We start from the raw sequence: 27,653 nt of genomic DNA, 5'->3' as shown, positions 1-27,653 counted from the left end.
GTTTCAAACACGGATTTCAAGGAATACGGTAATTGTACAAACTATACAAAACAAACAAAATAAAACACTACTATTTACACTATCAAACTTGGGCCTCTCATGGTTGTTCCTCATCGACCGGGCGCAAGATGTAGCCCGCTTTATCAAGCTCCAAGTTGTTGATGTCGTTCCCTTCCAAGTATGGCTTCAACCGGTGACCGTTCACCGTTTGTTGTTTCAATGTTTGCTCATCTTGGATGTCTACGTCACCAAACCTTCCAACTCTCCGAACAACATACGGGCCCATCCATTTGCTTTTAAGCTTGCCCGCAAACATCTTGAGCCTTGAGTTATACAACCAAACTTTTTGACCCACTTCGAACGTTTTCTTTCGTAATTTTGCATCATGCACCTTCTTGAGTTTATCTTTATAAGCGGATGCACATTCATACGCCTTGTCTCAAATCTCTTCTATCTCGCTTAATTGCAACTTTCTCAACTTCCCCGCCTCATCATAATCCGCGTTTACCATCTTAATTGCCCAATGTGCCCGATGCGCTAGCTCCATTGGCAAGTGACAACCCTTTCCATACACCATCCGGTAAGGCGTTGTGCCAATAGGAGTCTTGTAGGCCGTTCGGTATGCCCACAATGCATCATCTAACTTACTCGACCAATCCTTCCTATCCGTTCTAACCGTCTTCATCAGAATTTCTTTGATTTGACGGTTGGACACTTCGACTTGTCCACTTGTTTGCGGATGGTAAGGTGCGGCAATTCGGTGATTCACGCTATACCTCTTCAATAATTTCCCAAAGTTGAGGTTCTTGAAATGCGAACCACCATCACTTATAATAACCCGCCGGATGCCAAAACGAGAGAAAATGTTGGATTGAACAAATTTACAAACTACCGAATGGTCGTTTGTTCGTGTTGCAATAGCTTCAATCCACTTCGAAACATAATCCACCGCTACCAAAATGTATAGGAAGCCATTTGAATTCGGGAACGGACCCATAAAATCTATACCCCAAACATCAAATATCTCTACAACCAAGATTGGTTGTAATGGCATCTCAACCCTCTTCGATATACTTCCCATTTTTTGACAATTTATGCAATTTCTAGTGAACTCACATGCATCCTTGAAAATTGTGGGCCAATAAAACCCACATGAAAGAACCCGATAGCCTGTTTTGTGCCCACTAAAATGACCCCCACATGCAGACGAATGGGCATGGGTCAAAATTTCCAACACTTCTGTCTCGGGCACACACCTTCGTATAACTTGATCTGGTCTAATCTTGAAGAGATCCGATTCATCCCAAATATATTGCTTCACTTGAACCATAAATTGTTGTCGGCGCTTCTTGGTCCAATGACTTGGGATTGCACCCGTGGCCAAGTAATTAACATAGTGAGCATACCACGGTGCAACAAAGGTGGAACGGCTAAGAGTTGCTCATCGGGAAAACTTTCATTGATTTCACTAACATCATCGATCCCTTCCACCGGAATCCGAGACAAGTGATCCGCCACTACATTCTCACTTCCCTTTTTGTCTCGGATTTCTAGATCAAACTCTTGTAGCAATAATACCCACCGAATCAAACGAGGCTTCGCGTCCTTTTTCTCCATCAAATACCGGACCGCACTATGATCCGAATAAACCACCACCTTGCTCCCCCAAATATAGGAGCGAAACTTATCGAAAGCATACACCACCGCTAGTAATTCCTTCTCGGTTGTGGTATAATTAAGTTGCGCTTCGGATAGAGTTTTGCTTGCATAGTAAATCACCACCGGCTTTCTATCAACCTGTTGACCCAAAACTGCACCAATAGTGGTATCGCTTGCATCACACATTATCTTAAACGGCTTTGACCAATCCGGTGGTTGCAAAATAGGAGCCTTGACCAAATGTTCCTTCAAAACAGTGAACGCTTGCATACACTCGTTAGTAAAATTAAATGGGACATCTTTTAACAACAAGTTGCATAAAGGCTTAGTGATAACACTAAATCCTTTAATGAAACGTCTATAAAAACCCGCGTGTCCCAAGAATGACCTTACACCCTTAACATTTTTTGGAGGTGGCAAAGATGATATTACCCGTATTTTTGCCTTATCCACCTCCATCCCCCTTTCAGAAATCACATGACCTAACACAATGCCCTCTTGCACCATGAAATGACTTTTCTCCCAACTTAGCACTAAGTTTTTCTCAACGCATCTTTTTAACACTTTTTGTAATTCGTTGAGACAAGCATCAAAACTAGTGCCAAAAATGGAGAAGTCATCCATAAATACTTCAAGCGACTCTCCAACCATGTCCGAGAATATACTCATCATACATTGTTGGAAAGTTGCCGGAGCATTGCACAAGACAAATGGCATCCGCCGAAAGGTAAAGGTGCCATATGGACAAGTGAAGGTGGTCTTGTGTTGGTCATCCGGGTGTATTGCGATTTGATTGTAACCCGAATACCCATCCAAAAAACAGTAATACTTTTTACCCGATAATTTTTCAATAATTTGGTCAATGAAAGGTAGCGGGAAATGGTCCTTAGAAGTGGCGGCATTCAGTTTCCGGTAGTCAATAGATACACGCCACCTGGTAACCGGTCGGGTGGCAATTTGTTCACCACTTTCATCCTTTACTACTTGAATGCCGGCCTTCTTAGGCACAACTTGGGTGGGACTCACCCAAGCACTATCCGAAATTGGATAAGTAATTCCCGCATCCAACCACTTAATTACCTCTTTTTTAACTACCTCACGTAGGTTCGGATTCAATCGCCTTTGAGCTTCTCGTGTCGGCTTTGCATCTTTGGTGGTAATGATCTTATGCATGACAATGGATGGACTAATTCCTTTGAGATCGGCAATCGTCCATCCGATAGCTCCCTTGTTCTCTTTCAAAACTCCCAACAACGCTTGCTCTTGTGCCAACTCCAAATTAGAGGCCATAATGACCGGTACAGTGTCATTATCCCCTAAAAATGCATATTTTAAGTGGCTTGGCAAGTCTTTAAGTTCCAACTTTGGCGGTTCCTCTAATGATGGTTTCGTACCCGAATCTATCTCCGCCGGTAGACCTTCAAATTGATGAGTCCATGGTGGTCTACCTTCTTTCAACGCCATTGCATCTTGCTTTTCTTCTTCAACCCGGAGTGCATAAGCATGTACCTGTTCAGAAAAATCACACAGGCAATCATCCAAACCATCCTCCTCATACTCATGCGGGTTGCATCCGTCAACTATATCTGCCATAAAACACTCATCAACACCATTAGCATTAGAATTGTTAGTAAAAACATTCAAACGCATTTTTCGATTCCCAAAAGTCATGTCGACCGTACCAAATCTACAATCGATCACGGCATGAGCGGTGCTCAAAAATGGCCGACCCAAAATTACGTTTTGTTGTTGTTTTGGGTCCGCGGACGAGTAGTCCAAGACTAGAAAGTCGACCGGGTAATAAAACTCATCAATTTTTACGATTACATTTTGAACCATACCCCGAGGTAGCTTATGAGACAAATCGGCCAAAACAACTGTTGTCTCCACCCTTGCTAACGGACCAAAATCATATTGATAGTATAAGCCCCCCGGTAAAATGCTCACCCGTCTCCAAGATCTAGCAACGCCTTAGCCATTTGAAAATTACCAACTTGTATGTTAATCAATGGCGTGCCCGGATCTTGTAGCTTAGGAGGAAGCTCCCCATTTAAAACTGCACTTACTTGCTCGGTTAAATCGACCCGCTTAGGCACTTTCTTCTTGTTTTGCCTTTTTTGTATACATAACTCTTTTAAAAATTTGGCATAGGCGGGTACTTGTTTTATTGCATCAAGAAATGGGACGTTAAATTTAACTTGTTTAAACATGTCCCACATTTGTTCTTTTCGGGGACCTCTGGATGCAATAAAATTTTTCTTTCCCAGGTCAAGTAAAGCCGACGGAAAAGGGACTTGACTCGGTTCACCCTCAACTTTTTCACTCTTTTCATTTTCACCCAAACCCGGTTTGTTAACATTTAATTCTTTTGGTTTTACCGGTGAAACATCATCATTACTATCATTACCGGTGATGTCCTCAACTACCCCCTCAACCAACTCGGGTGACAAATTGGATTTAAACTCTTTTCCACTTCTTAAAACACTAACATGATGAACATTAACATTACCTCGTGACGTACCATGCGAAGGGTTTACCTTAGTGTTGCTAGGAAGTTGACCCTTGTTTTTCTTCAATTCAGCCACGTCGGTTGCTAGTTGACCCATTTGAGTTGTTAGTGATTGGATGCTTTTGTCACGAACCTCATCCTTTTGCATTCGAACATCATCGAGTTGGTTCCGTTTTTGCATCTCCATTTGCATGCTCTTTAGCATCTCCATCATCTCGTTTCCACCCGAAGACCCCCCTTGTTCTTGAACCGTTTGATATTGTTTTTAATAGCCTTGGTTGTTCCCGCCTCGGTATCCACTTTGGTTATTGTAAGGTTGGCATGAACCAAAATTACCTTGGCTACCTTGAAAGTTCGGGTTAGCTTGATTTGAAGGGTTCCCATACCGAAAATTTGGGTGGTTCCTCAACCCGGGGTGGTAAGTATTAGATTTCATGTTGTTGTAGTTTCTACCACCCCCTCCTTGACCTTGAACCGCATGGACTTCCTCATATTGCCCTTCCACAATCCTTTGGCAATTTTCAGCAGCATGACCTATTTCATTACACAAAGCACAAACATCATAAATTTGGTTAGTAGTTTGAACATTACCATCGTCTATGGCGTGCACTTGAGGTCGGGCAATGGTCGGTCATGCTCTCCTTGATGCTTGAGCTTTTCTTTTTGATGTAGTTGCCATGCTCTCCAAGAACTCCCAATCATTGCGCACTAACAAACTGATACACGTTGCGCACTACTCCCCGGCAGCGGCGCCAAAATTTGACGTGATGTCGTGGTCACAGTCAAATTTAATCCAATTACAACTAAGTAGCTAGTGGTAAGTGGGTATCGAACACAGGGAGTTTGTGGAATGTATGTTATCTAAGTGTATATCTAACTTGACTAAATTAATCTAATTGCAAATAAAATAAATTCAAGAGTGGGTTTGATTGGTTGATTTTTAAAACTAAGACTACTATTCTAATTGCAAAATGGAAGTGTTTTGGTTGTAAACAAATTAGAGACGAGTGACCATCTTTAGTTTCCGGTTTGCTTCAACATTTGTGCTATCATTCACTAGAAAGAACTACATAGACATAGTTCATGTGCAATTACTTGTTGTGATAAAAGGGAACTAAGTACTCAGATTCCTAGATCGTGAGGTTGTTACCCGATGACCAATTGACCCTTACCCGATCCTAGCTCTACCCATGATATCTCGATTGCCAACGACACCAAGAACGTATGGTTTCAAAATAGCATAATCATAAGCATCAACAATTTACAAGCAAATAAGAACACACCATGATAAATAAAACATAAATTCAATTTACCATTCTAGAAATATGAAATCATGCACAATTGTCTCTACAAACTTTCAACTAAAGATGACCATAAAGAGTTTAGCCATTCATGGCTAGAACCACCATCCTCCACCCAGTCTCAAAAACTTCCTCTCCAAAATCGTTCTCATAATTTGTTCCAAAAGTCCCACCGGTAATGGACATTAAATCACGCGCATCTTCGGCAGTTAATCCTTCGTGAAAGGCATTCATCAACTCCCACAATTCAATTCCATGGTGAGGGCAATTCTTTATCATCATATTAAATCGTTTAAATGCCTCATGGAACATTTCACCATGTTGTTGTTGGAAGCTTCTCAACCCCTTTCTTGCATCGTTGGTCTTTTGGGCGGTGTAAAACTCATCCAAGAAAGTTTGTTGCATCTCCCCCCATGTATATATGGATGCCGAAGGTAATGTGTAGAACCATTTCTTCGCCTTATCTTCCAAAGAAAATTGGAATAATACCAATTTAATATCGTCGGCCGAGAACCCTTGACTCCCAAGAGTGTTACAAATCGAGTCATAAGCCTCCAAATGAAAGTAAGGCTCCTCCATTGCTAACCCCTTATATTTTGGTAGACTTTGCAAAGAGTTGGTCCTCACTTCAAATGTTCTCCCTTGATCATTGTGAGGAATGACTACCGGTGAAGGGTTTTGAGTGATTACCGGCCTAAAATGTCCTTCGATGCCCCTCACATTTTCTCTAAGGTGCCTCCTTGGTACACCGAACCTACCTCGCGGAGGAATAGGACCCATTGGCCTTGGTACTTGCCCTTGTGGTGCAATTGGTTGTTGAAACTGTTGTTGTCGCATCAGTGGGCGTTGAGGTGGTCTTTGAAATTGTGGTTTTACATTTTGCGGCCGGACTTGTTGCAATGGGATAGCATGTTGCATTGGTGGCCCTTGTGGTCTTGGCCGAATGTGTTGTGGTATGAGTTGTTGTTGTGATATTCCACCGACACTTGCCATCCCTTGAGATTGACTTTGCACATAACCGAATTCTCCTTGATCAACATAACCCACGTAAGCATACCCATCTTCATCAAAACCTTCAAACTCCTCAAATCCTTCATCGTACCCATCTCCTTGAATTCCCGACGATTGTCCAAATGGGAGAGTCGAGTACTGAAAACCCGCTTGGTTCGATGGTCTGAATGTTGAAGTAGCATGGACAATGGTCGAAATTGGTGCTATGGTATGGCTTGAATATGACGGACCCGCACCCGGGAAGAAATGAGACAATGGCGGTATAGTAGTGGATGGGTTAAAGGTAATGGTTGGTTCTTCTTGGGTAGTAATGGGTTGTGTGGTGTTGGTTGGTGTAGTGTCATGAGGTGGAGTGGGAATTGTAGTGGAATTTGGTATGGTTGTGTTTGGTGATGGTTGTGTGGAAGTAGGTATAAATGATGAGGTCGTTTGACCAGTTGTAGGTGGAATTTGTGAATCAGCCATGATGTTTCTTGGTGTAATTGGTGAAGTGGGTGAACCAATGATTCGGTTTTCTCGTAGTAAAACCCTGTTTTGCCTTAGCGTTCTTTCGATTTCCGGATCAAATGACAATGGTGACGCTTTGTGAGAGCCTTTAGTATGCATGCACCTGTAGAACCTGCACACTAAACACACCAGTGTAAACCGGAAAATAACAAAGCAAAACTAACAAATTGACACACGTTGCGCACAACTCCCCAGCAACGGCGCCAAAATTTGACGTGATGTCGTAGGTACACGCAAATTTAATCCCAACAACAACTATAGATAGTGGTAAAAGGGTATCGAACTCAGGGAGTATGTGGAAAGTATGTTGATTTAATAGCTTTGCGATTAAACTACAATTAACCTAATTTGCAGAAAATAAAGATCAATGAGTTGGATTGTTGTTTTAGAAAACTAAATTAATATCTAAGTGCAAATAAAGATTAGTTGTTTAACAGATTAGGAGAGCAATGACCATCTTAGGATTCAATTTCCTTTAACAATTGTGTGAAATTTCAACTAGAAAGAGTTACATAGACATAACTCGTACATACATAAGCGAAGTGATAAAAAGGGAACAAAGTACTCGGATTTATAAATGCGGGGTTGTTTCCCGATGATCAATTAATCAATAACCAACCCTAACCCTTCCCGTGATATCTCGATTGCCAACGGCACCAAGAACGTACGATCGAGACTAGAAATTGCACTATCAATTAACAAGCTACAAACAATTATGCATACACCATGATATTCAAGCAACGCAAGTTATCATTCTAGAAATTCAGAAATAAACACACAAAAGTTCAAGATAAACCTTCACCTAAGATGATCACCGAGAGTTTTAGCCACGCATAGCTTGGTGAATCATCATAACAAGTAGTTCAATGTTCATACAAATCAAAATCACAAACTGAATGTTAGAAATTGTTCCAAGCCAAGCCAAATCACTCAAAATCGCCCCTAGTGTCTCCAATAACCGACCAATGATGAGCACCATTCAAAAGACACCATAAAACTGTTTTTAATGAGCAGTTACACATTTTCGCGTCGCCTCCACCGTAACTTACGGCTCCACCGTAAGTTACGGTGGACATAATTTTGTTACGGTGAGAATTGTCTGGTTTACGGCAGCATCCAAGTGGAAATCAGGTCCACCGTAAATTACGGTAGGACCGTAATTTACGGTGGAAAGCTGATTTTTCTTCTTTGATTCATCTTTTGCTCCACACTCGACCCGTTCAACTTCGAACCTTCCGAAGCTGCATTTTTCTTCACTTTAAGCCGCTAAACCGCACCTGAGACATAAGCAACAGTAGTTATCTAATTCGAGATAATTACACACTTAAATGAGGGATAAACTTATCTTTTAACATCATAAAGGGTTGTCCAATGGACCACCCGTCAGGCTAAAAACTGTTACACTTCATCGATGAAACCAGCCTCAAAATCAAGAGAGCAATAGCAATCAAAGTATCCTCCAAGGGATGTCTTGGAGGCAAGAGAGCAGGATGTAGTAGAAATCCTTTTGGATCCTGATGATCCTGAATCTAAGGTCTATATAGGATCAGGGATCCTTGGCAAAATAAAAGAAGACCTCATATCCTTCCTCAAAAGGAGGAGAACTACCTTTTCATGGAAACATGAAGATATGACAGCTATATCTAAAGATATCATCATTCACAAACTTGGCATTGACAGGTTATTCAAACCAATCCATCAAAAGACGAGGAAGTTTGCACCAGAAAGAAATGCCATTATCCAGGAAGAGGTAGAGAAATTGCTCCGAGCATGTATGATTAGAGAGGTCAAGTATCCAAGATGGCTGGCCAATGTGGTTGTTGTTCAAAAGAAAAACGGAAAGTGGAGGGTATGTGTCGATTTCACAGATTTAAATAAGGCATGTCCCAAGGATCCTTTCCCATTACCCCACATTGACTCCATGGTGGATGCAACGGCGGGTCATGAACTGTTAACTTTTATGGATGCTTCATCTGGATTTCAACAAATTCAGATGGAACCATCTGATCAAGAGGATACGGCCTTTATGACTCCAACCGGTATATATTGTTATATTGCTATGCCATTTGGACTAAGGAATGCAGGTGCAACTTATCAAAGGCTGGTGAATATGATGTTCAAGGATCAGATTGGACAAACTATGGAGGTTTACATAGATGATATGGTGGTAAAATCCAGAAAGGCTGAGGATCACCTAAGGGACTTGGAGGAAGCATTCGATATCCTTGACAAATATAACATGAAACTTAATCCTTCAAAATGTCACTTTGGTGTTAAAGCAGGTAAATTCTTAGGATATATGGTGACAAAGAGAGGCATTGAAGCCAGCCCAGAACAAATCAAAGCTTTAGTGAATATCAAATCTCCTGCCAATGCTAAGGATGTCCAGAGGCTAACAGGCAGGATCGCAGCTTTGAACAGATTTATATCCAAATCCTCAGAGAAATGCAAGGAATTCTATGATATCCTAAGGAAGAACAAGAAATTTGAGTGGACTGAGAAGCATGAAAGTGCCTTAAGAGCTCTCAAGGATTACCTATCCTCAGCCCCGGCCTTGATAAAACCAGAAAAAGGAGATGTGCTATCCTTATATCTTGCAGTATCCTTAAAAGCAGTAAGTGCAGTCCTTGTTAAGGATCACGAAGGTACACAACATCCTGTGTATTATGTAAGTAAGAGTTTACTTGATGCCGAATCCAGGTATTCACACCTAGAAAAGCTTATCCTTGCTTTAATTATGGCATCTACTAAATTAAGACATTATTTTGAAACTCATGTTATTATTGTTAAAACTAATTTTCCAATTAAGAATGTCCTCAGGAAACCTGAAATGTCAGGAAGGATGGCTAAGTGGGCAGTGAAGCTTAGTGCATATGATATAAGATATGAGCCTAGGACAGCCATTAAATCCCAAGCATTAGCTGACTTTGTGGCAGATTTCAGTAGTGATTTGCAAAAGGAAGCTGAATTAGAAGTCCAGCACCTAGAGGAGACGAAGGATCCTTGGATACTCTATACTGATGGATCCTCAAATGTCAAAGGCACAGGGCTTGGAATACTACTAAAATCGCCACAGGGGGATATAATACCCCACTCTATAGCTTGTGAGTTCCAAACCACTAACAATGAGGCTGAATATGAAGCCTTGATTGCTGGTTTGCAAATTGCTAAGCATATGGGGATCAGGTATCTTGAGGTACATGTAGATTCATTGCTAATCACTAATCACTTTAATGGATCCTATGCTTTTAAAGGTGAAAAGCTAACCAAATATTTGGAGATAGTAAAAGAATTGGCACTCTCTTTTGTTTCCTTTAGTTTGACACAGGTACCAAGGGAAGAAAATACAGAAGCTGATGCATTGGCTTATTTAGGATCATCCTTGAAGATCCCGGAAGATATAAGTATCCCCATTGTCCATATCCTAGCTTCCGCCATTGAGGATCATGTGGCTATGGAAATAGAAGAGGATTCTGCAGTCATCCCTAGTGAGGATACCCGATCTCGTTCAGGATCATGGATCCTCCCAATTATGAGATACTTACAACATGGAGAGATTCCTACAGGAGAAAACCCTAGAGCTTTCAAAGTTAAGGTATCTCAGTTCACAATTTTAAATAATATGTTGTATAAGCGATCTCTTGCAGGACCATATTTAAGATGCATTGAGGATCCTGAAATCCAAGAAGTTTTAAAAGACTTCCATGAAGGAGATTGTGGAAACCACACTGGGGGCAGGGCATTATTCTCAAGGATCCTGAGGACAGGATACTATTGGCCAACTATGAAAAAAGATGCTGTGGAGTATGCTAAGAAGTGTGATCCTTGTCAGAGACACAGCAACATCCTTCATCAGCCGGCCGAATTTTTGCATCCCATATCCTCCTCTTGGCCATTTATGAGATGGGGTATGGATATAGTTGGTAAGCTCCCTAAGGCACTTGGTGGAAAAGTGTTCATGCTTGCTATGACTGATTACTTCTCCAAGTGGATAGAGGCTGAAGCTTTTGCCCAAGTCAGAGAAAAGGAAGTTATATCCTTCATTAAAAGAAATATTATAACTAGATTTGGTATTCCTTCTGAAATTATATGTGTTAGGGGAGGATTTTCTAACAATTAGTTATCCTTATTTGCTATCCTGATAAGTGATCCTTACTTCTGTGACAGATAGTGATCCTCAGAAGAGCTTCAGGATCAGGATCATGGATCACCCTAAGGATCCTCATACTAACGATTGGCTGTTTGTGTTTCGTATTGTTTTGCAGGAGTATTGAGCTTGACTTGGTCTTGGCAACGTTACTATGGAATATTCCACGGGTATTTCGCACACATTTGAATAGAAATGGACGTTGTGGAGAACGTGGGAGTATGGCACAAAAGTCGGACAGTTAGTTAGCTTAGTTAGCTTTCATTTTTAAAGGGGTGACGAGCTAAATTTAGAACACTTAGCCATTTTCGGTTACACACACACTCTCGTGCAATTGCAGTCTCAAAGCTCTCAACAAACACTTAACAATTCTCACACTTTTACACGATTAACCATAGTGATCCTTGTACTTAGCCCGTCACTATCCGAAGTTGTAAACTTTTATTGATTTATTTGAGCTTGGTGATCGGTAGTTTCCATCACCCGAGGTTTTTTATGCCGGAGATCATTCATTGATCAAGGGCTTTTTCCTCGTATAAATCCGTGTGTCATTTGTGCAATTTACATCGAAGTGATCCTTATTATTGTTCTTCATTTCAAGCATCATTCCCCGTAACTAGGAGTTTGGTTGCATTATCCTTGTGTGATTTTTGACCAAAACAGTTTGGCGCCCACCGTGGGGCAATTGGTGCTTCATTTCTAAGAAAGTTTTCTGTTGGTGATCATTCCGGTTCATTGCATACGAATATATGGCTTCATCATTGAAGAATACCTCTACTGCAATGTCTGCAGTCAATTCGTCTCAGAGCATTCCACTTTTGCCTCCACCTCCTGCTGGATCTCAGAAAAATGCTGAGAAGAAACCAACTCCCATTTTCTCTAAACCTCTAACTTCTTCTGCTCCTTACACTCCTACTACTAGTGACATGTTTACTTTGATTTTGCAGATGAAGGAACATATACAGCAACAGGATAAGACCAATGATAGGATCCTCAAAGAAATCGGAGATCTCAAAAAACAAAAGAAGGCGGCAGAGGATCATTCCCCACTGGTGCCCAGATCTTTGAATTTTGACACTCCGGTGATTACTTCTCAGCCATCAGTGGTTCCAGATGTTCAATATGTGGGTGGACCAAAAGGAGTGCACTACGGTTCAGCAATAGTGACTCAGGCATCAAGTTCATATTTCCAGCCCGCAGGATCCTATTCTCAGCATATGGGATCCTTCATGAATTCAGGAGCCTACTCAGGAGCGCAGCAGATTCAAGGATTTTCCTTTGTTCCAAGATCATCCCAGGTTCAAGGATCCTCCTTTGTTCCAGGATCATCCCAGGTTCAAGGATCCTCCTTTGTTCCAAGATCATCCCAGGTTCAAGGATCCTCCTTTGTTCCAGGATCATCCCAGGTTCAAGGATCCTCCTTTGTTCCAGAATCCTCGGGATCCTTGAGGAGTTTGCAAAGAGGAAGTTCAGATGTCCATCAAGGAGATTTTATTCCGATACAGACCATTGCTTCCACTGGTCCCTCCATCATTCCAGAGTCCCAGCAATATGGATTCACATCCGGTGTTCCTAATTTGAACCCGATGGGAGGTAACACTTTTAATAATTCTCTTACCACTAACCATGGATTCATGCAGGATACAGGTATCAACCATGCTATGGCCAGAGAGTTGCAAAAACTGAAGGATATGATATCAAGTGTTCCAGGAGTGGTCAAACCTATCCCGGAGATTGCAGATGGAAGCCACATGATATCTCGTTTTGCACCACCAATCTGTGATGCTGAGATACCCAAAAGGTTCCATGTTCCAACTATGAAGCTGTATGATGGTTCGACGGATCCTGAGGAACACATAGCACAATACAGGGAGAGGATGGAGATCAATCCAATCCCAGAAAGGTTAAAGGAAGCGTGCTTGTGCAAAGGATTCGGATCCACTCTTATTGGATCAGCCCTCAAATGGCTGCTAAGTCTTCCCCCTTACTCTATTACCTCATTTGCTAATCTAGTTAATTTATTCAATAATCAGTTTTCTTGTAGTAGAAAATTTGAGCGATTAACTAGTGATTTATATAGGATAACCCAGGGTCATAATGAATCGTTAAGGGATTACATTACCAAATTTAGTAAAGAATCCTTAGACATCCCCAACTTGGATATAGCCACGGCTGTTGAGGCCTTCAAAATAGGATTGCTTAGGGATTCATTGTTCTATGATGATCTTATTATGACACCGTGCAGGAACCTTGAGGTAAGAACCCGGGCACTCAGGTTCATCCGGCTAGAGGATGATAAAAGGATCCAGGAGAGATTAGCAGGATCCTCAAAACAAGAGAAGCAGGGATCCTCGTTCAAGAACAACAAATTCAAATCCTATAATAGATCTGATAACCAGAACGTGCATGCAGTTGATCAAGAAGAGGATGATGAGGATTATCCTACAATTTCTGAATATTGTTTTTCTGTTGATAACAATGAACTAATCCTTGCGATGCAGAATCTAGGAGATAAAGCCAGATGGCCTAGAAAAAATGACAGACCGGCTGCAGCCAAAGATAAATCAAAGTGGTGTGCATACCATGAAGATTTTGGGCATTTAACAGAGGAATGCATTGCATTGAGAAAGGAAATTGAATACTTATTGAGCAAGGGGCATTTAAAAGAATTGCTGGGTAGAAAAAAGTCAAGGACTCAGGATCCTGAAAGGATCCCTGAAAAAGCTTCGGCCCCTCCAGCAGATGCACAAGTGATAAACTTTATTTCTGGAGGATCAGACATCTGTGGTACATCCTTCTCAGCAGCTAAAAGGCATGCAAAGGAAGCTAAAATGGATAATGGAGAATGACCTGTTCGAACATCAAGTGTCTCTGAAGGAAAAGTCATAACCTTCGATGAGGATGATCGTGTTGACATCCAGGATCCTCATCATGATGGTTTAGTTATTACTCTTTTTATTTCTAACCATTTTGTCCGCAGGATCCTTATTGACGGAGGAAGCTCAGTGAACATTATCCAGCTAGATGTTCTGAAGAAAATGGGTATCCCTGAATCAGATATCATACCAAGATCCTCCGTGCTCGTGGGATTTAGTGGCGAAACCAAGAACACCCTGGGGGACATTAAACTCCCAATTTATGTTGAAGGATTACATAATTATCAAAAATTTTGCGTTATTGACTGTTTATCTTGTTGTAATGTTATCCTTGGCAGGCCCTGGATACACGATATGAAGGCAGTCCCATCTACCTACCATCAATGTGTGAAGCTCCTTAGTCCTTGGGGAATAGTCAAGATTGATAGTGATCAGCAGGAGGCTAAGGATTGCTACACTTCATCAATGAAACTAGCCTCGAAATCAAGGGAGCAATAGCAATCAAAGTATCCTCCAATGGATGTCTTTGAGGCAAGAGAGCAGGATGTGGTATAAATCCTCATGGATCCTGATGATCCTGAATCCAAAATCTATATCGGATCAGGGATCCTTGGCAAAATAAAAGAAGATCTTGTATCCTTCCTCAAAAGAAGAAAGACTACTTTTGCATGGAAGCATGAGGATATGACAGGTATATCTAAGGATATTATAACTCATAAACTTGGCATTGACAGGTCATTCAAACCGATCCATCAAAAAAGGAGGAAGTTTGCACCGGAAAGAAATGCCATTATCCAGGAAGAGGTAGAGAAATTGCTCCGGGCAGGTATGATTAGAGAGGTCAAGTATCCAAGATGGTTGGCTAATGTGGTTGTTGTTCAAAAGAAAAATGGAAAGTGGAGGGTATGTGCCGATTTTACAGATTTAAATAAGGCATGTCCCAAGGATCTTTTCCCATTACCCCACATTGACCTCATGGTGGATGCAACGGCGGGTCATGAACTGTTGACTTTTATGGATGCTTCATCTGGATTTCAACAAATTCAGATGGAACCATCTGATCAAGAGGATACGGCTTTTATGACTCCAACCGGTATATATTGTTATATTGCTATGTCGTTTGGATTAAGGAATGCAGGTGCCACATATCAAAGGCAGGTGAATATGATGTTCAAGGATCAGATTGGACAAACAATGGAGGTTTACATAGACGATATGGTGGTAAAATCCATAAAAGCTGAGGATCACCTAAGGGACTTGGAGGAAGCATTTGATATCCTTGATAGATATAACATGAAACTTAATCCTTCAAAATGTCACTTTGGTGTTAAAGCAGGTAAGTTCTTAGGATACATGGTGACCAAGAGAGGCATTGAAGCTAGCCCGGAACAAATCAAAGCCTTAGTGAATATCAAATCTCCTGCCAATGCTAAGGATGTTCAAAGACTAACAGGCAGGATAGCAGCTTTGAACAGATTTATATCTAAATCCTCCGAAAAGTGCAAAGAATTCTATGATATCCTAAGGAAGAACAAGAAATTTGAGTGGACTGAGAAGCATGAGAGTGCTTTACGAGCTCTCAAAGATTACCTATCCTCAGCCCCAGCCTTGATGAAACCAGAGAAAGGAGATGTGTTATCCTTATATCTTGCAGTATCCTCAAAAGCAGTAAGTGTAGTCCTTTTTAAGGATCATGAAGGTATACAACATCCTGTCTATTATGTAAGTAAGAGTTTACTTGATGCCGAATCCAGGTATTCACACCTTGAAAAGCTTATTCTTGCATTAATTATGGCATCCACTAAGTTGAGACATTATTTTGAAACTCATGTTATCGTTGTTAAAACTAATTTTCCAATTAAGAATGTCCTCAGGAAACCAGAGATGTCAGGAAGGATGGCTAAGTGGGCAGTGAAGTTTAGTGCCTATGATATAAGATATGAGCCCAAGACAGCCATCAAATCCCAAGCATTGGCCGACTTTGTGGCTGATTTCAGTAGTGATTTACAAAAAGAAGCTGAGTTAGAAGTCCAGCAGCTAGAAGAGACCAAGGATCCTTGGATACTCTATACTGATGGATCCTCAAACGTTAAAGGCACAGGGCTTGGTATACTACTAAAATCGCCACAGGGGGACATAATACCCCACTCCATAGCTTGTGAGTTCCAAACCACTAACAATGAGGCTGAATATGAAGCCTTGATTGCTGGTTTACAAATTGCTAAGCATATGGGGATCAGGTACCTTGAGGTACATGTAGATTCATTATTAATTACAAATCATTTTAATGGATCCTATACTGTTAAAGGTGAAAAGCTAACCAAATATTTAGAGATAGTCAATGAATTGGCACTCTCTTTTGTTTCCTTTAGTTTGACACAGGTACCAAGGGAAGAAAATACAGAAGCTGATGCATTGGGTAATTTAGGATCATCTTTGAAGACCCCGGAGGATATAAGCATTCCCATTATCCATATCTTGGCTCCTGCCATCGAGGATCATGTGGCCATGGAAATAGGGGAGGATTCTGCAATTATCCCTAGTGAGGTTACTCAATCTTATCCAGGATCAGGATCATGGATCTCACCAATCATGAGATACTTACAACACGGAGAGATTCCTATGGGAGAAAATCCTAGGGCTTTCAAAATTAAGGTATCTCAATTCACAATCTTAAATAATATGTTGTATAAGCGATCTCTTGCAGGACCATATTTAAGATGCATTGAGGATCCTGAAATCCAAGAAGTTTTAAAAGACTTCCATGAAGGAGATTGTGGAAACCACACTGGGGGCAGGGCATTGTTCTCAAGGATCCTGAGGACAGGATACTACTGGCCAACTATGAAAAGGGATGCTGTGGAGTATGCTAAAAAGTGTGATCCTTGTCAGAGACACAGCAATATCCTTCATCAGCCGGCTGAATTTCTACATCCTATATCATCCTCTTGGCCATTTATGAGATGGGGGATGGATATAGTTGGTAAGCTCCCTAAGGCACCTGGTGGGAAAGTGTTCATGCTTGCTATGACTGATTACTTCTCCAAGTGGATAGAGGCTGAAGCTTTTGCCCAAGTCAGAGAAAAGGAAGTTATATCCTTCATTAAAAGAAATATTATAACTAGATTTGGTATTCCTTTTGAAATTATATGTGATAATGGTTCCCAATTTATTGGGGGCAGAACCACTAACTTTTGTGACAGCTGGGGGATTAAGATGATAACATCAACACCAGTCCACCCACAAGCTAATGGTCAAGCAGAATCATCCAACAAGATCATCATCAACAATTTGAAGAAGTAGCTTGGATCCAAGAAAGGGAAATGGGCAGAAGAATTACCTTATGTGCTTTGGGCTGATAGGACAACCCCTAAGAATGCTACTGCTCAAACACCATTCTCTTTGGTATTTGGGGCAGAATCAGTGATCCCAATAGAAATGGTAGTTCCAACTGCTAGAACAAGTACCCGTGATCCTGAGGAAAATGATGAGAACCTGGCTCAAGACCTGGATACTATTGAGGAAACCAGGGATCTGGCTAGGATAAGGATGGCTAGTTATCAACAAAGAATGGCTGGTGCTTACAACAAAAATGTTAGGATCAGGAAATTTCAGATTGGTGATATGGTATTAAGGAAAGCATTTCAGAATACCACCAATCCTGCTGATGGAAAATTGGCACCAAAATGGGAAGGCCCTTATTTGATTGAAGCTGAAGCAGGAAAGGGGGCATATAGATTGCTGACCATGGAAGGTGATTTGTTACCAAGAGCTTGGAATGCTGTCCATTTGAAGAAATATTTCGTGTGAGCAGGATCCTCCTGGCACGTATGATCCTTACATTAGGGGTATCCTTGAAGGATCCTTAAAGCATCAATGATCCTTACTCTGGTAATGTGCTAATCTTGAACTATTTCATTTCCTTATTTTCTCATATAAGAATAAGGATCATGTGTCCTTTATCCTTCTCTCACAAGATTCTGAGTTTTGAAAGTTCAGGTATTCTTAGCATAATGTTGATTATCTACAGAAGCAATCCAGATCCTTGGGTTTAACCCCAGTTATTTGGGCTTGACCCCAGTTCCGCCTGTAGCGCATGATGATCCTGGTATAGTTCAAGGCATTGGGACCAGTACTCGCTTTAGGGGCTGATAATTCCATTGTACTGGCTATACCCAGGATCCTACGTATAATGGTAAACGTACCATACATCCGTTCCTAAGGTTTCTAACGTTTTCACGTTAGCTAAGGTTTTGGCATTATCATGTCACTAAGTTTGGATAGTCGCCAGTTAGGGCCATACTCCAGTTCACATACGATCCTTGGGCTTGTCCCCAGTTATCCTTGGGCTTGTCCCCAGTTATCCTTGGGCTTGTCCCAAGTTATCCTTGGGCTTGTCCCCAGTTATCCTTGGGCTTGTCCCCAATTATCCTTGGGCTTGTCCCCAGTTGCTAACTCTTATCTTATATTGGCTTAGTCCCAAGTTGTGCTCTATTTTAGGTCCTTGAAGTTAAACAACTAAGGATCCTTGATCCTTATTTATCTCTAAGGTTTATCTCGTAATTATCCTGATTATAGTACTAAGGGTTAGGATCCTAACTTGGATCCTCAGGTATGATCCTTAATTGTTTTTAATTCTATTCATTTTTTCTTTGAGTAACCCTTGAAATTTGACAACTAATCTTGTAATCCTTAAAATGTATACTACTCTTTGGGATTTTTCAACTATAGGATAGTTGATCAAGGATCATATCCTAAATGTTTTCAATCTGACTTATTTAAAACTGCTGATTTAATAAGTGTATACCAAAACAATTGAGAATCAAAGGAACTAAAAGGATAACAACACAAGATAAGCGACAAAAGATTAGGATTTTATTTATTAACAAAAAGACTAACCCTTAAAAGGTTGTCAAAATTACCTACCCCAAGCATCTACCAGCAATACGTGGCCCGTCCGCTGGGGTAGGTAAAGGGTGTCCATGATAATAGGTTTGAAGTTGTGCAGGAACATAAAGGCGGCAGGATCACAATGGTTTCATCCCCCAAACAGAGGATCCCTCCACCATTTGCAATCCTGCCTATTGTCTGAAGGATCCTTGATCCTTAAACCTAAAGCTATTGTTCAAAGAGTACAGACCATCAAATTGTTCAACAAAACAAACCACCATTAAACAAAAAAAAATTGGGCTCCGGCTATGTCTAGAAGTTTCCTTCATCGCCCAATCCTGCAGCCTAGACCTTTGCTGCATCACCACCTCCGGCTCCACTTGCTTCACCACCTTCACCCTTGCCTCCAGCCTCAATGGTCAGGATCTCTTCAGCCTCTTCTTCATCCTCCAGTTCAGCCAGCCTTGCCTTCCAACCCTCCACATCCCAGGTGCTCTTGTCAAAAGCAGGATCCTGAGCTTCCAGGGCCATTTGCAGCTTAGTCTTGTACATTGCTATGGCGGCGGAGACCTTGGCATCTTCGGTGATCTCGTGCCTCTCATAGTCAAAGTTGATCAACACCTTGGCCGTTTCGTTTCTGGCATTCTGGAGATCCTTCTGAAGATCAACTATCTTGAGGTCCTTCAGCACTGCAACCTGTTGAAGATCAGCAATCTTGCTATCCTGATCCTCAACATGGCCAACATAGGTCTTAATTTCAGCAAATTTCTGCAAAGAGGACAAAGGATAAGGTTAGAACCAAATGATCCTCATATCAGCAGGATATAGGAGCAGGGATTGTGATCCTTACCTCATTGAAGTAATCGAGGAATTGTTGGCGGATCAAGGGGAGACCTTGCAGATCCTCAGCTTCGGAGGCCTTTCTCTTCTTGCCTCCCTTTCCTTTGAGGGGTGCCTTGGGGATCGAAGTTGACGGGCTGGTAGGAGCTTTTCTCTTGGAGGATCTAACGGTGGTGAGATCGGTGACGCTGAACTTTGAAGCAGACTTGGTGGATTTTCCAGCCCCTACACAACAAGAAAACAAAACAATATCAGTGATCCTCATATTATAAAGTTCTCTGGTGATCCTTCTCAGGATCCTCCATCCTACCATGGGTAGCCCACTTCTTGGGTAGATCCTTCCCATTAGGGATAGAATCTCTCCTGACAAAAAAGAAGCGCCGCTTCCAGTTGGTATCGTTTTTGGTAGCCTTGAAGATCGGATGTTCCTCCCCAGGCTTTCGTTTGAACAGATAACGATGGGAACCAAAGGTGGTAAGATCATACAGTTCTCCCAACTCAGCAATGCCTAAATCTATCCCCTCCTGCTCGATGATCCTTTCAAGGGTATATAAGACCCTCCAGATCATCGGCATGGCTTGGATATAAGATATGCCGGTCAGGGAAAAGAAGGATTGGGTGAAAGCTGGAAAGGGATATGTGTAACCTATGGTGAAGGGGGTAACAGGAAACGCAACCCAAGTATCAGAGATGTGATCGCTGAGGGCGTTGGGATCAAAGGATTTGAACACCGTGTTCGCCGGGAAGCAGTAGCGGATCCTATCGATTTGTGGATCGGAGAAGCAACATCGTTCTTTTATGGAATCTTCAATGATTCCTTGGCTTTTTAGAGGGCTGTTCTTCGTGTGATCCTTGGAAGGGGAGTTTCGGAGCAACATTTTGGTAGAATAATTGAAAGGGAAGGAAAACCGAGCAAAGAAAGGAAGAAGATAAATACCTGTTTATCTTCGGAATGCAGTTATAAAGGGAGTAACTCTGGAATTTAAAAGATGATTCTGGATAATGATGATGATTCGTATCTCCTATTTATAATGATGATTCTGCAGGGGTGTCACTTCTGTGACGTCATAATGCAACGGATAGTTCGATATCAACGGCTATATATCCGTTGAGTTTGTTGCAGATAAGATCAAGAAAACATAACTCGTTAATTTTACATTTTACTCCTTATATTTTGGGGGCAATTGTTAGGGGAGGATTTTCTAACAATTAGTGATCCTTATTTGCTATCCTGATAAGTGATCCTTACTTCTGTGACAGATAGTGATCCTCAGAAGAGCTTCAGGATCAGGATCATGGATCACCCTAAGGATCCTCATACTAACGATTGGCTGTTTGTGTTTCGTATTATTTTGCAGGAGTATTGAGCTTGACTTGGTCTTGGCAACGTTACTATGGAATATTCCACGGGTATTTCGCACACATTTGAATAGAAATGGACGTTGTGGAGAACGTGGGAGTATGGCACAAAAGTCGGACAGTTAGTTAGCTTAGTTAGCTTTCATTTTTAAAGGGGTGACGAGCTAAATTTAGAACACATAGCCATTTTCGGTTACACACACACTCTCGTGCAATTGCAGTCTCAAAGCTCTCAACAAACACTTAACAATTCTCACACTTTTACACGATTAACCATAGTGATCCTTGTACTTAGCTCGTCACTATCCGAAGTTGTAAACTTTTATTGATTTATTTGAGCTTGGTGATCGGTAGTTTCCATCACCCGAGGTTTTTTATGCGGAGATCATTCATTGATCAAGGGCTTTTTCCTCATATAAATCCTTGTGTCATTTGTGCAATTTACATCGAAGTGATCCTTATTATTGTTCTTCATTTCAAGCATCATTCCCCGTAACTAGGAGTTTGGTTGCATTATCCTTGTGTGATTTTTGACCAAAACAATATGCGATAATGGTTCCCAATTTATTGGGGGCGGAACTACTAACTTTTGTGACAGCTGGGGGATTAAGATGATAACATCAACACCAGTCCACCCACAAGCTAATGGTCAGGCAGAATCATCCAACAAGATCATCATCAACAATTTGTAGAAGAAGCTTAGATCAAAAAAACGGAAATGGGCAGAAGAACTACCTTATGTGCTTTGGGCTGATAGGACAACCCCCACGAATGCTACAGGCCAGACTCCATTCTCTTTGGTATTTGGGGCAGAATCAGTGATCCCTAGAGAAATGGTGGTTCCAACCGCTAGAATAAGTATCCGTGATCCTGAGGAAAATGATGAGAACTTGGTTCAAGACCTGGATACTATTGAAGAAATCAGGGATCTGGCTAGGATAAGGATGGCCAGTTATCAACAAAGAATGGCTGATGCTTACAATAAAAATGTCAGGATCAGGAAGTTTCAAATTGGTGATATGGTGTTAAGGAAAGCATTTCAAAATACCACCAATCCTGCTGATGGAAAATTGGCACCAAAATGGGAAGGCCCTTATCTGATTGAAGCTGAGGCAGGAAAGGGGGCATATCGATTGCTGACCATGTAAGGTGATTTGCTACCTAGAGCCTGGAATGCTGTCCATTTGAGGAAATACTTCATGTGAGCAGAACCCATGATCCTCACGTCATAAGTATCCTTGAAGGATCCTGAAAGCATAGATGATCCTTACTTTGGTAACATCCTAAACTCGAACTATTTCATTCTCTTATTTTCCCATATAAGGATAAGGATCATGTGTCCTCTATCCATCTTTCACGTGCAGCAGCAGGATAATCCACAGAAGCAATCAGTTCCGCCTGTAGCGCATGATGATCTTGGTATAGTTTTGAAGGTATCCTTAGCAAAATGTTGGTTATCCACAGAAGCAATCAGTTCCTTGGGTTTGACCCCAGTTATTTGGGCTTGACCCCAGTTCCGCCTGTAGCGCATGATGATCCTGGTATAGTTCTTGGCAGTGAGACCAGTACTCGCTTTAGGGGCTGATAATTCCATTGTACTGGCTATACCTAGGATCCTACGTATAATGGTAGACGTACCATACATCCGTTCCTAAGGTTTCTAACGTTCTCGCGTTAGCTAAGGTTTTGGCATTTTCATGCCACCAAGTTTGGATAGTCGCCAGTTAGGGCCATACTCCAGTTTACATACGATCCTTGGGCTTGTCCCCAGTTATCCTTGGGCTTGTCCCCAGTTATCCTTGGGCTTGTCCCCAGTTGCTAACTTTTATCTTATATTGGCTTAGTCCCAAGTTATGTTCTATTTCAGGTCTTTGAAGTTAAACAACCAAGGATCCTTGATCCTTACTTCTCTCTAAGGTTTGTCTTATAGTTATCCTGGTTATGGTATTAAGGGTTAGGATCCTAACTTGGATCCTAAGGTATGATCCTTAACTATTTTAATTTTGTTCATTGTTTATTTGAATAACCCTTGTATTTTGACAACTAAACTTGTGATCCTAAAAATATACTACTTTTTGGGATTTTTCAACTATAGGATATTTGATCCTGGATCATATCCTAAATATTTTCAATCTAACTTATTCAAGATTTCTTATTTAGACAAGTGTATATCAAAGCAATTGAAAATTAAAAAGATAAACAAGGATAACAACACAAGATAAGCCACAAAAGATTAAAGTTACTTTATTAACAAAGTTTAAACCACCAAAAGTTGTCAAGATTGCCAACCCACGTTTTTACCAGCAAAACGTGGCCCGTCCACATGGGTTGGCAACGGGTGTCCATTGTTTGTGCGGTCATAGCATGCAGGAAATTAAAGGGCGGCAGGATCACAATGGCTTCATCCCCCAAACAGAGGATCCCTCCACCATTTGCAATCCTGCCTATTGTCTGAAGGATCCTGGATCCTTAATCCTAAAGCTATTGTTCAAAGTACAGACCATAATTGTTTTCAAAACGTCATAACCACAAAAAACTACCATCAACCCTAAAAAATTGGGCTCCGGCTGTGTCTAGAAATGTCCATCATTGCCCAATCATGCAGCCTACACCTTCACTGCATCGCCGCCTCCAGCTCCACTAGCTTCACCACCATGATCCTTGCCACTGCCTCCAGCCTCTATCATCAGGATCTCCTCAGCCTCTTCCTCATCGTCCAGCTCAGCCAACCTTGCTTTCCAGCCTTCCACATCCCAAGAGCTCTTGTCAAAGTCTGGATCCTGAGCGTCCGAAGCCATCTGTATCTTGGTCTTATACATCGCTATGGCAGCAGAGACTTTAGCATCCTGGGTGATCTCATGCTTCTCATAATCAAAGTTGATCAGCACCTTGGCCATCTCATTCTTGACATCTTGGAGATCTTTCTGGAGATCAGCAATTTTGAGATCCTTGAGCAAGGCGACCTGTTGGAGTTCAGCAATCTTTTTGTCCAGTTCCTCGACGTGCCCAACATAGTCCTCAATCTCGGCAAATTTCTGCAAGAAGGATAGAGAATAGTTCAAGACAGGGTGATCCTTAAGTAAGCTGGATACCTAAGCAGGGATAGTGATCCTTACCTCGTTGAAGTACTCAAGGAATTGGTGGCGGATGAAGGGCAGGCCTTGCAGATCCTCAGCTTCTGAGGTTTTTCTTTTCTTGCCTCCTCTTCCTTTTGAGGGTGCCTTGGGGATTGAAGCGGATGGGCTAGCAGGAAGCTTTTTCTTGGTGGATCGCACATTATCCAGATCGGTCACACTAAACTTGGAAGCAGATTTGGAAGCTTTTCCAGCACCTGTACAATCAAAGCAAGATAAGTATCCTTGTCCTATTTCTATTTAACTATTTATTAAATTTTTTAAACAGGATACTTACTTGACATGGTAACTGAGCCTGAGGATACCTCTTGTGAATCTTGGGTGACTGTCTTGAACGATCTTGTTTCAGGTCCGAGTCTTCTGAAAGCAGCGAGTCTTTCCTCAGTAACAGGAGATGCTATGAGATGTGAGACAGTAACAGCTGCACAACAAAAAAGCAAAAGGGTGTCAGTGATCCTTATACAAGTAGAAGACTGCCTGGTGATCCTTCTCAGGATCCTCTATCCTACCATGGGTGGCCCATTTTCTTGGTAGATCTTTTCCATTGGGGATGGAATCTCTTTTGACGAAAAAGAAACGCCGTTTCCAGTTGGTGTCGTTCTTGGTGGCTTTAAAAATTGGGTGTTCTTCACCGGGCTTACGTTTGAACAAATATCGGTGGGATCCAAAGGTAGTAAGATCATACATCTCGGCCAACTCAGACATTCCTAGGTCAATCCCCTCCTGCTCAATGATCCTCTCAAGGGTATACAAAACCCTCCAGATCATTGGTATAGCTTGGATATAAGAAATGCCAGTAAGAGAAAAGAAAGATTGGGTAAAGGCTGGAAAAGGATAGGTATAGCCTATGGTAAATGGAGTAACAGGAAAGGCAACCCATGTTTCAGAAACGTGATCACTCAAAGTAGTAGGATCAAAGGATTTAAATACGGTGTTCGCTGGGAAGCAATAGCGGATCCTATCGATCTGCGGATCAGTGAAACAACAGCGTTCTTTTGCGGAATCTTTGATGATTCCTTGACTTTTCTGTGGACTGTTTTTCTGGTGATCCTTAGCGGGAGAGTTCAGGAGCATTATTTTGTACGAAGTGATGGTAAAAGAAATAAAACAGAGTAAGAGAAGGAAGAAGATGAAGAGAGAATACATGTTTGATCTTCGGATGAGATTATAAAGGGAGTTTCTCTAAGATTTAAATGCAAATTGATCCTATCTCTATCTCCTATTTATAATCATGATCTTGCAGGGTAGTCACTTCTGTGACGTCAGGATTGCAATGGATAGTTCGATTTAAACGGCTATATATCCGTTAGTTAGTTGCGGATAAGATCAACAAAATATAACTGATTTGTTTTACATAATTACTCCTTATATTTTGGGGGCAATTGTTAGGGGAGGATTTTCTAGTAGCCTGTGATCCTCATGTGTTATCCTTTTAGTGATCCTTACTTTTGTGACAGATAGTGATCCTCAGAAGTGCTTCAGGATCAGGATCATGGATCACCCTAAGGATCCTTATACTAACGTTTGTTCACTTTGAATTTCGTATTGTTTTGCAGGAGTAACAAGTTGGACTTGGTCTTGGCAACGTTACTAAGGAATATTCCACGGTTATTTCGCACGTGTTTGACTGAAAATGGACGTTGTGGAGAACGTGGGAGCAAGGCACGAATTGCGGACAGTTAGTTAGGCTAGTTAACTTCTATTTTTAAAAGGGGTAGCGAGCTAGTTTTAGAAACACTTGGCTAATTTTGGCTACACACACTCGTACAACAGCATTCTTGAGCATACAGCAAAACACTTAGCAATTTTTACACATTTCTACACGATACACCATAGTGATCCTTGTACCTAGCTCGCTATTATCCGAAGTTGTAAAGAATTATTATTCAATTTGAAGTTGGTGATCGGTAGTTTCCATCACCCGAGGTTTTTTATGCCGGAGATCATTCATTGATCAAGGGCTTTTTCCTCGTATAATTCTTTGTATCACTTGTGCAATTCATATCTAAGTGATCCTTATTGTTGTTTACCAATTCAAGCATCATACCCCGTAACAAAGAGTTTGGTTGCATTATCCTCGTCTGATTTTTGACCAAAACAACCTGATCCTCATATTGTTAGCTAATTGCAAACATGCTATCAAGGCCTCATACTCTGCCTCATGAGTAGTGGTTTGGAATTCACATGCAATGGATTGGGGTATAATGTCCCCCTGTGGCGATTTTGGTAGTGTGCTTTGTCTAGTTCCTTTAACATCTGAAGCTCCATCCGTGAGGAATGTCTACGGATCCTTGGTCTTCTCATGTTCTTGAACTTCTAATTCAACTTCCCTTTGTAGATCACTGCTGGAATCAGCCACAAAGTCAGCTAAAGCTTGGGACTTGATGGCAGTCCTGGGTTCATACTTAATGTCATATGCAATAAGCTTGATTGCCCACTTTGCCATTCTACCTGACATTTGAAGTTTCCTGAGAACATTCTTGATAGGAAGGTTAGTTTTCATAATAACAGTGTGAGTTTCAAAACAATGTCTATGTTTAGCGGAAGCCATAATTAAATCAAGAATTAATTTCTCTAAATGAGAATACATGGCCTCAGCATCAAGTAGAATTTTACTTACATAGTATACCGGATGTTGAGAGCCTTCATGAAGCTTAACTAGGATCGCGCTTACTGCTTTAGCTTAAACAGCTAAGTATAAGGATAATGATTCTCCATTTTCTGGTTTCATCAGGGTTGGCGTTGCCTTGAGCAATTTGTCTACCTCTTCTTGGATAATGGCATTTCTTTGGGGTGCAAATTTCCTCCTTTTTTGGCGTATTGCCTTGAAAGACCTGTCAATCACGTTTGTGAGCAATAACATCCTTAGTTATACCTGTCGTGTCTTCATGTTTCCAAGTAAAGGTAGACTTTCTTCTTTACAAGAAGGATATTAAATCCTGCTCAAAACTGTCTAGGATCCTGGATCCTATAAAAATTTTGGATTCAATATCATCATGGTTCAACAGTATATCCTTGACGTCTTGCTCTCTTGCCTCCATGACGTCTTGCTCCTTGGAGGCTGGCTTCATTGAAGAAGTGTAACAGTTCTTTGCCTCCTGCTGATCATCTATATCTTCACCACACCCCATAGAGTTAGGAGCTTGACACATTGATGATATGTTGTGGGGGACTGCCTTCATATCGTGTATCCATGGCCTGCCAAAGATAACATTACAGCAAGATAAGCAATCAATAACATAGAATTTTTTTAACATAATTCACTCCCTCTATATAGATAGGAAGTTTGATGTCCCCCAATGTAATCTTTGTCTCTCCACTGAATCCCACAAGGACAGATGATCTTGGGACAATATCAGATTCAAGGATGTTCATTATTTTGAGGACATCCAACTGGATTATGTTCACTGAGCTTCCCCC

General features: G+C 41.4%; 1 non-coding gene across 1 annotated transcript; it reads left to right on the top strand.

Annotated features, from left to right (window-relative positions):
- The first annotated feature begins 5,719 nt into the window (after positions 1 to 5,719).
- Positions 5,720 to 5,825, top strand: LOC118483587. Its single transcript, XR_004870875.1, has one exon. It is a non-coding gene; the product is annotated as a small nucleolar RNA R71 (small nucleolar RNA).
- The last annotated feature ends 21,828 nt before the right edge of the window (positions 5,826 to 27,653 follow it).

This window comes from Helianthus annuus, chromosome 10 (assembly GCF_002127325.2).
Source record: "Helianthus annuus cultivar XRQ/B chromosome 10, HanXRQr2.0-SUNRISE, whole genome shotgun sequence".
Classification (NCBI taxonomy): Eukaryota; Viridiplantae; Streptophyta; class Magnoliopsida; order Asterales; family Asteraceae; genus Helianthus; species Helianthus annuus.
Note: the sequence above shows the minus strand (reverse complement) of the source record. Positions and strands in the feature narration are given on the sequence as shown.